Raw genomic sequence first — 9,165 nt, 5'->3', positions numbered from 1 at the left:
GGTTCCAGAGGGTACAGCTACTATTGGTTCATTTAAGCTGCTGTATTTGGATCCTCTGTCTTATTGGTTCCCTCCAAAAGGCAGGACTGTGATTGCCTGATATTGTTCCCTCCAAAATGTATCCTTTCTTGCTAGTTCCCTGTCCCTATAAATGTAGCTTTCCTCTCCCCAGTCTTGAGTCTTGTTGCTTTAATAAAGAAGTGTTACTAGAGGCTGTCTCCAGCATGTTATATCAGGAGAGCTGAAATCACAAACCCCACGTCACAACAACTGGCGACGAGGATGGGATCCGGAATGCTGAGGAGCGGTTAAACGCAGCCCTGCCTCAGAGTCCGGATTGCAGCTAAGAACAAGACTCACTGGCCAGCTGAGAAGATGACCCTGCCACAGGACAATGGAGAGTCCAAGGGTATTGGAGCCCTTCCAGCCATCAGAGCCCGACACGTGGGAAGACTACGTCGAGCGCTTCGAGTTCTTCGCAGAGGCTCAAGGGATCACCGATGCCAGCAAAAGAAGGGCCACATTCCTGAGCTACTGTGGGCCTGAGACCTTCAAGCTGGCCAAGGCATTGCTTGCTCCAGCGAAGCTAAGTGAGACATCTCTCAAAGATATTCTTGCCTGCCTAACAAGCCACTTGGCGCCTACTGAGACCAAGATGGCTCGGCGGATGGAGTTTCATAAGAGGCAGCAGCATGCTGGGGAGTCTGTATCTGCATTTCTGGCTGAACTGCGGAAGCTCGCTCAGCACTGCGACTTCCAAAATCTGGAAGAGACTCTCCTGGATCGGTTTATCGGTGGTCTGAGCAGCAAGAAGGCCAGAAGACGCATCGTGGCTAAAGAAGAGGTTACCCTTGCTTCAGCCTTGAAGGAGGCCACCGCCACGGAGAATTATGAAAGAGAGGAGCTTGATGCCAGTCGCAAGGCCCCTAAGCCACAGATAGAAGTTGCGCATGCCATGGACGAGCTAGAGGCTACTCCGAGCCAGAGCCCAGTCCGTGGGGTCGAGTCAGTGAGTCAGGCCTGCACAGTGCACAAAGATCACCGAGGCAGGTGCCCAGGTTGTGGCGGAAACCATGAGCGGAAGAGTTGTCGTTTCCGGGATGCTATGTGCCGGACGTGCGGGAAGACAGGTCACATCGCCAGGATCTGTAGATCGGCGGCGTTGGGAGCGACAGGAGCACCTAGACCGGAGCATCGCAGACCGCCCGCAGCAACCCATTTTCTAAAGGACTGCCACTACGTTACGGAGATCAACGGGAGGGTCGTGCAGTTCCCAGCACAAGGCAAGGCACACGTCAAGGTGAAGATTGAGGGTCAGCAGTGCGATATGGAGGTGGACTCCGGATCTGGATTCACTATCGTGTCGGACCAGACCGTGAGGACATTCTTCCCCAGGGGTAAGTTGCCCCCTCTGGAACCCTTCCCGGCAACCTTGCAGTCATACTCAGCGGGCCGCATCCATGTTATGGGAATGTGTGCCGTGAGAGTACAGTTCCGGGACAAACAGGCTGTACTCAAACTGGTGATTGCGAAGGGCAGTCGCCCCAGTCTCCTGGGCACTGACTGGTTCCCCGCCCTGGGACTGAGTATATCAGGGCTTAATTCAATCCAAACCTGCCCTGAGATGAGCGAGGCATTATGCAAAGAATTTGCTGGTCTCTTTAATGGAAAACTGGGTTGTTATAAAGGGCCCCCAGTTGACTTCGAGTTGGACCCTGGGGTGGCCCCAATCCGACTCAAACCAAGGCGAGTGCCATTTGCACTGCAACCCAAGATCGAAGCAGAGCTGGAGAAATTGGTCAAGCAGGGAGTTCTCTCACCCGTGGACTCTGCTAAGTGGGAGACTCCAATCATCACGCCCCTTAAAGCAAATGGGGAAGTCAGGATCTGTGCAGATTACAAATGTACTATCAATAAGGCACTCAGGGGAAACTCATACCCCATTCCAGTCGTATCACATCTGTTGGCTAAACTGGCTGGGGGCAAGGTGTTCGCCAAAATTGACCTGGCACAAGCTTACCAACAGCTGCCAGTAACCCCACAATCAGCGGAAGCACAGACTATTGTCACACATAAAGGGGCGTTCAGAGTTAACAGATTACAATTTGGAGTTTGTGTGGCCCCAGGGATTTTTCAAGGGCTCATGGAACACCTGTTATGAGGTCTGCCGGGGGTCTTGCCATTTTTTGATGACGTTTTGATTGCTGGAAAAGACCCACAGGAACTGGTTGCGCGTGTTCGTGCAGTGTTGCTCAAGTTCAAGGAGGTGGGGTTGCAACTGAAAAAGGAAAAATGCAGTTTTGGGGTGCCAACTGTGGATTTCTTGGGGTTTAAAATTGATGCATCAGGCATCCACCCCACAGATGCTAAGATTAAGGCCATCATCGAGGCGCCACGACCACAGAACAAGACGGAGTTGCAGTCATTCCTGGGACTTATTAACTTTTATCATTCGTTCTTACCCCAGAAAGCTTCGGTAGCTGAACCATTACATAGACTGTTGCAGAAAAAGACTGTGTGGCGATGGGGGCAGGGGCAGCAGAAGGCTTTTGACTCCTTGCGAGGAATGCTGAGTAGCAGGAGTGTCCTTGCTCATTATGACGAGTCAAAGCCTCTGGTCCTGGCATGTGATGCCTCTCAATATGGCCTGGGGGCGGTGCTAAGTCATAGGGAACCGGATGGGTTGGAAAAGCCCATCTCTTTCTATTCCCGTACGTTGTCGCCCACGGAGCGCAACTATGCTCAAATTGACAAAGAGGCGCTTGCAATTGTGGCAGGAATCAAAAAGTTCCATGATTATGTGTACGGTCGCCATTTCTACATTGAAACGGACCACAAGCCACTGTTAGGGTTGTTCAACCCGAACAAACAAACGCCACAAATTCTCTCCCCCAGAATGTTACGTTGGTCTATATTCCTGAACGGGTTCCAGTACACCTTGACCCATGTGCCGGGGAAACGGTTGTGCCACGCGGATGCGCTGAGTCGATTGCCCCTTCCTGGCGGGAGCACTGAGGATCCTGCTCCAGCGGAGCACATAATGATGCTGGAAACACTCCCGGGGGCTCCTGTAACGGCTACTGATATAGCTGAGAAAACGAGGAAAGATGCTGTTCTCTCCCGTGTGCTCACTTGGGTGGGGAGGGGGTGGCCAGGTGGTCCGCATGAAGACAAATTCAGGCCTTATGCAACTAGGCAGCACGAGTTGTCCATGCATAAGGGTTGTCTCCTGTGGGGAGATAGGGTGATCATCCCAGCACCACTGAGAAACAGGGTTCTTGAGACGCTTCACATGGGACACCCGGGAATGGTCAGGATGAAGTCGCTAGCCCGATGTTATGTGTGGTGGCCTGGAATGGACCAGAACATAGAACAATGGGTACGAACATGCAAGGCATGCCAAGAGGTGCGGCCAGAAGTGGCCAGAGCACCAGTCCACTGGTGGGAGCAGTCCAGATCTCCCTGGAGCCGGCTGCACTTAGATTTTGCTGGGCCATTCCAAGGAAAGGTCTTTTTGGTTATCGTTGATGCATATTCCAAATGGTTAGAAGTGGCGATGGTCCCTAGCATGGCATCAGCTGCCGTCATCAAGGTGTTGAGGCAGCTGTTTGCAACCCATGGGTTACCTGAGACCATTGTATCAGATAATGGGGCAGCTTTTGTATCCCAAGAATTCAGGGCATTCTTGGCTGATAACTTCATAAGCAGAACGTAATCTGTTTTGGAAGTCCGCTCGACTTCCAAAACATTCGGAAACCTAGGCGTGGCTTCCGATTGGCTGCAGGAAGCTCATGCAGCCAATTGGAAGCTGCAGAAGCCACGTCGGATGTTCAGGTTCCAAAGAACGTTCGCAAACCGGAACACTCACTTCCGGGTTTGTGACATTCGGGGGCCAAAACATTTGACTCACAAGGCATTTGCAAACCAAGGTACGACTGTATTACATTATGCTTGTAACGATAATAACACATTATTAAAATGTGATGCCAGAGAGTGCTGCAGAGCAGCCAGGAACCAGCAGTAAGGGAACCTGCATTGTTGCAGTGGAAACAGGTAAGGAACATTTTTATTGACCAGTATGCCCCGTGACGTTTTAGACATATCGTTCTAATAGCATTAAAAGGGTCAGTGTAGATCCAGCTGGGGTTTCTGTTTGCCTCTCCCTCTATCTCGGGCTACCTTCAAGGCTGGCCTTGAAGGCTGGCCTGGCAACCTGGAACGGTAGGTTCCTTTTACCCTATGCATCGGATCTGTTCAAAGCAAAGTTCTGCTTGTAATTCACTGGATCAACATAAGTATTACAATGCCCAAGTTGTTGTTGGCATCTGTCTGTCTCAAGAGACAATGGAGTGCACCTCTCCAAAAAGCTGTGCCAGCAGCCCCAAAGTAGCCTCCCCAGGGCGCAAGGCTGGGCAGTGTGTTTGGAGGTCTTAGGCTGCCCAGACAACAAGACCCCCACCCCACCTTGCTGGTGTAGTCCAAAGGAAAGCAGAGCAAAATATCTGGCACCAGCTTGGCTGCAGGAGTTGCCGGAAGGAGGTGTACAAGGCGCCATCCAACCATCTTAGGGACTCCACTCCGAATTTGTGAAGTCCACCCCTGGCTCAAGTGTGGCAGAAAATCCTCAGGGCTGGGAGTTTGACAGCACTATGCAGAAAAGGTGTTACGGTCAACCTTCACCAAAGAGGCACCGTGAACTCTGAGCAAAACTTCATTTGGAATGGGGGGATATAAAAACACAAGAGGAAAGCCACAGGTGTACAGCAACTCAATACAGCAATACGACGTTACATACGTCGTACAGGACATTTTCTGGCACCGCTGTCCTTGTAAACATTGTTGAACACTCTGTGGAGAGTAGCAGTGGAAAATGCCCTTTCTCCTGTCAGAATGAGGCACATTCAACCACAGAGAGTTCCAATCAGTCTCTCTTTCCTCTGCTTGTAGCATCCAATTCTTCTCCCCTCTCAGTATTCTTCTACTTTCTACTTGCTAGTCAGAACGTGGCAGTGAAGGGATCAGTAGGCCTGGAGAGCACTAGGTAGACCTACTGTTTGACTGGGCTGCTCCCAGTGCTTTTTCTTTCTTTCTGGGGGTATTCAAGGGTACACAGTACCGGCATATCTTTTCCAGAAGAAAACCACTGGCTGCTGCTATCAGTGATGCCTTTGCCTGCTGCCATCAGCTGCTGCCATCATGCTGTAATGGGAAAGGAACGCCACCTACCTACCGTATTTTTCCATCTATAAGGCACCCCCATGTATAAGACGCCCCCTATTTTCGAGGACTCCAAATTAAGGAAACATCCCTCAGTACTACCTGTGTATAAGATGAGCCCCAATTTTATACCTAATTTTGTGGTAAAAAAACCGTAGTCTTATACACGGAAAAATACGGTGATCTGAATGATGAAGCTCAGGTTGGTAGGATTCTGGGGGGAAAGCAGTTGCTAACGACCCAGCAGTGCCCATGTTGATGCAGTCCTCTCCATGTGGGGGGCCCAGGGCCCGGGGCCATTGCTCCCGATGCCCTGCATTAAAAAGAGCCTGCCAGCATCCCCTCCCCACCTCCAAATTCAAATTGGCTGAGAGGTTGAATATTCAAGGAATGCACTTTCGGAGCAAGAGTATTCATACTCAGCATGGTGGGTAAAAAAGGTAAAGGGACCCTTGACCATTAGATCCAGTCGTGGCCGACTCTGGGGTTGCGGCGCTCATCTCGCTTTATTGGCCGAGGGAGCCGGCGTACAGCTTCCGGGTCATGTGGCCAGCATGACTAAGCCGCTTCTGGCGAACCACAGCAGCGCACGGAAACACCGTTTACCTTCCTGCCGGAGCGGTACCTATTTATCTACTTGCACTTTGACGTGCTTTCGAACTGCTAGGTTGGCAGGAGCAGGGACCGAGCAACAGGAGCTCACCCCGTCGCGGGGATTTGAACCGCCGACCTTCTGATCGGCAAGTCCTAGGCTCTGTGGTTTAACCCACAGCGCCACCCGCGTCCCACCGCATGGTGGGATCTTGATGCAAAAGACAAGCAGATGGATTGTGATCTTGTAAAAGTTACCAGGAACTTAAGCAGATGTGGAGGAGCAGAGGAGAAGAGAGACGAGTGGAGGAAAACCATTGCTGAACTTTTTCTTTTCTTCTACCTCTGTTGAACCACATACACAAGCGTAAAAGACTGATCAAATGCGATGCTTATTTGCATGTTCATTACTGGGATGCAATTACTGAGGCCTATTTGGTTTTAGCAAGCGTGTTTAATTTGCATAACTAAAGGTGGCCACTTGAGGGCGCTATTGCAGCAGGATAGAAACCAAAGGAAGAGACAGTCAAAACTTACTTTATTTATAAGAGCCAGGTGGAGCTCAATGGCTTTTTTCTTTTCCAGCCCCCTTCCTCAGAACTGACCAATAGCAGAGCAGTGTGGAAATGCTCTTCTGCAAAAAAATCAGTACCTTTGCCACCCAGTGTTTTTATTTTTCATTTAAATGATAGAATGGATGGATGAAACTCCAGCCAACATCATTTTTTTTCTGCTGGACAGGTCACATAATGGGAGGTTGTGTTTTGCATGGACAAGAAACAGGGGCACGAGGGTCAGAGGCAACGGATGAAAATTATTCAGGCATGTATATACACACAAACAAAACTCAAGGATCCCTGATGCCAGAATAGCAGCTGATGGTGGGGGAAAGGAAGGAGAACTAGTTCAACTTCACAAGGTCATAAAGGAACATTTATGCAGGAAGCCATCATTTGCAAAATAAATAAAAACAAGAGCAGCCGTTGGAAGCTTCAGTGGTCAAGCTGCAGCTGCCATTTAATGTCCTCGGCCTTTTTCATTTTGATAAAATTCAGCCACCCAGGCTGCGAACTAAAGATAGTTAGATGTATATTTTATCTGGTGAGGGGGAGAGATGGGAATACAGACCCTCTCCATCACCTCTGCCTTCCTCTCCACCTTCCTCTCCTTTTTTAACAGCTGGTCATTCCAGCTTCTTTTCCTGTTCTTTCCCCTAATTTTTCCTTTTGTCTCATGCCTTTTAGACTATAAGCATGGAAGGCAGGGATGTAAGCAGCTCTGGAAGGCTTTTTCAGTTGAACAGCATGATATAAATCAGGGTTCAGCAAACTTTTTCAGCAGCGGGCTGGTCCACCGTCCCTCAGACCATGTGGTGGGCCGGACTATATTTTTTTGGGAAAATGAACGAATTCCTATGCCCCACAAATAACCCAGAGATGCATTTTAAATAAAAGCACACATTCTATTCATGCAAAAACGCGCTGATTCCCGGACTGTCCGCGGGCTGGATTGAGAAGGCGATTCGGCCGAATCTGGCTCCTGGACCTTAGTTTGCCTACTCATGGTATAAATGCTTTAAATAGATAAACAAATGTTTTCTTCAAGGGGTTTAAGGTGGCAAACAACACCTTCCTTCCCATTTTGTCCTTACAACAACACTGTGAGGTAGGCCAAGGCTAAGAGAAATGTGACTGATTCAAAGTCATGAAGTAACCTTCATGGATGACTAAAAATTTGTTGCTGGTCTCTACAATCCTGGTGCAACATTCGAACCACTGTGTTCCCTCAGTTCAGACCAAAGCAAGGACCTAGGTAACTTTTTGCCTCACCAGGAAAAAAAATATGTGGTAAGTTGTCACCTCAGACAAGAGACAAGCCGAGCTTAATTAGCTTTTGGCACTCCAAGCCTTAATCAAATTATAGCGCCTACTGGACCAAGAAATTTAAGGGAGTCTTAACTCATAACAATATATCGGTGAAAAGAACACACACAAAATGTATTATTTTAGGAGAAATTGCTTGCCAAAATAAGGGGGGAAATGTACACTGAAATTTTGATGAATTTTTATGAGGACTTAAAAATAAATCAATCACAAATTGATTTTAAAATGTGCCAAATGCAATTTAAGATTGGGAAAAAATGAAAAACAGAGAGAAGCTTGAACTGACAACCTGATCCGCCCTGAGTGGTGGCTGCTGATTTTGGCAGCAACCCCCTATATGCTTATCTGAGAGTAAGACCCACTGAAAGTTACATCAGAATGAAAATGGACCGGATTTCAGCTCAATAGGCTTGGGAGAGGAACAGATGGAGTCATGAAAAGTAGATCTATCTGTGACTAGTGATCTTTAACAGAAACCTATGGAGGTGGTGAGCAGGTGTTTTTCATCAGCAACAAGGGATTTATCTACAACCTTCATCTCTTGTTCCTGAGCATCGGGAGGTGTCAAGCTGACTCCTTTGCTATCAGAAAAATAGATTAAATGGACAGCAGGCGCACATAACAATATGTGCTTTTATATACAGTTAATCCCTTGATGTTTTATCGCTGAAGGTTACTGGGAATTTGGAGGCTTCATCAAACCTTGAACTAATCCTGTGCAGCAGTACACAGGTGTTCCATTTTTAAAGGCCGTTTAGCTCTCTCTGAGTCTCCTGTGTTTTCATCTCAAGGGGTTGCTTCTGAATTTCCAGTCTGTAATTTTTGATTATCCGAGAGAAACGAGTCGAATCTGCAACAAAATGTTGCAACATGGGAGTGCTTCCTCTTCCTGTCATTCACCCTTTGCCAATTTTCTGCCCTCCCCCGCTCCCAACAGTGTGTCAACATTCTATTGCAGCTGAGGATACACAGTCCCCATTGGACTGCTTTTGGGTCTCCCTAAACCCTTAAGGTTATTTCCCCCCTTTTTGGGGGGGCGGGGGGGGTAATTCTGCAAACCTGCTCCTGCGAACCTAGCAGTTCGAAAGCACGTCAAAGTGCAAGTAGATAAATAGGTACCGCTCCGGCGGGAAGGTAAATGACATTTCCATGCGCTGCTCTGGTTCATCAGAAGCAGCTTAGTCATGCTGACCACGTGACCCAGAAGCTGTCTGCGGACAAACGCCGGCTCCCTTGGCCTATAGACTGAGATGAGCGCACAACCCCAGAGTCATCCGTGACTGGACCTAATGGTCAGGGATACCTTTACCTTTACTACTGCAAACCTTATCTGCCCAGGTCTGCTCATACCCACCCTCCCTCTTATGTGTGGGTAATGCGTTTTTTATAGTTTTCATTAAATATTTTCTTGTGCTACAAAACAAACAAAGGGGGGAAAGTACACCATTGTCTCCACTTTCAATTCATAGAGTCT

Source organism: Podarcis pityusensis, assembly GCF_964106645.2.
Source record: "Podarcis pityusensis genome assembly, chromosome: Z".
Lineage (NCBI taxonomy): Eukaryota > Metazoa > Chordata > Lepidosauria > Squamata > Lacertidae > Podarcis > Podarcis pityusensis.
Note: the sequence above shows the minus strand (reverse complement) of the source record.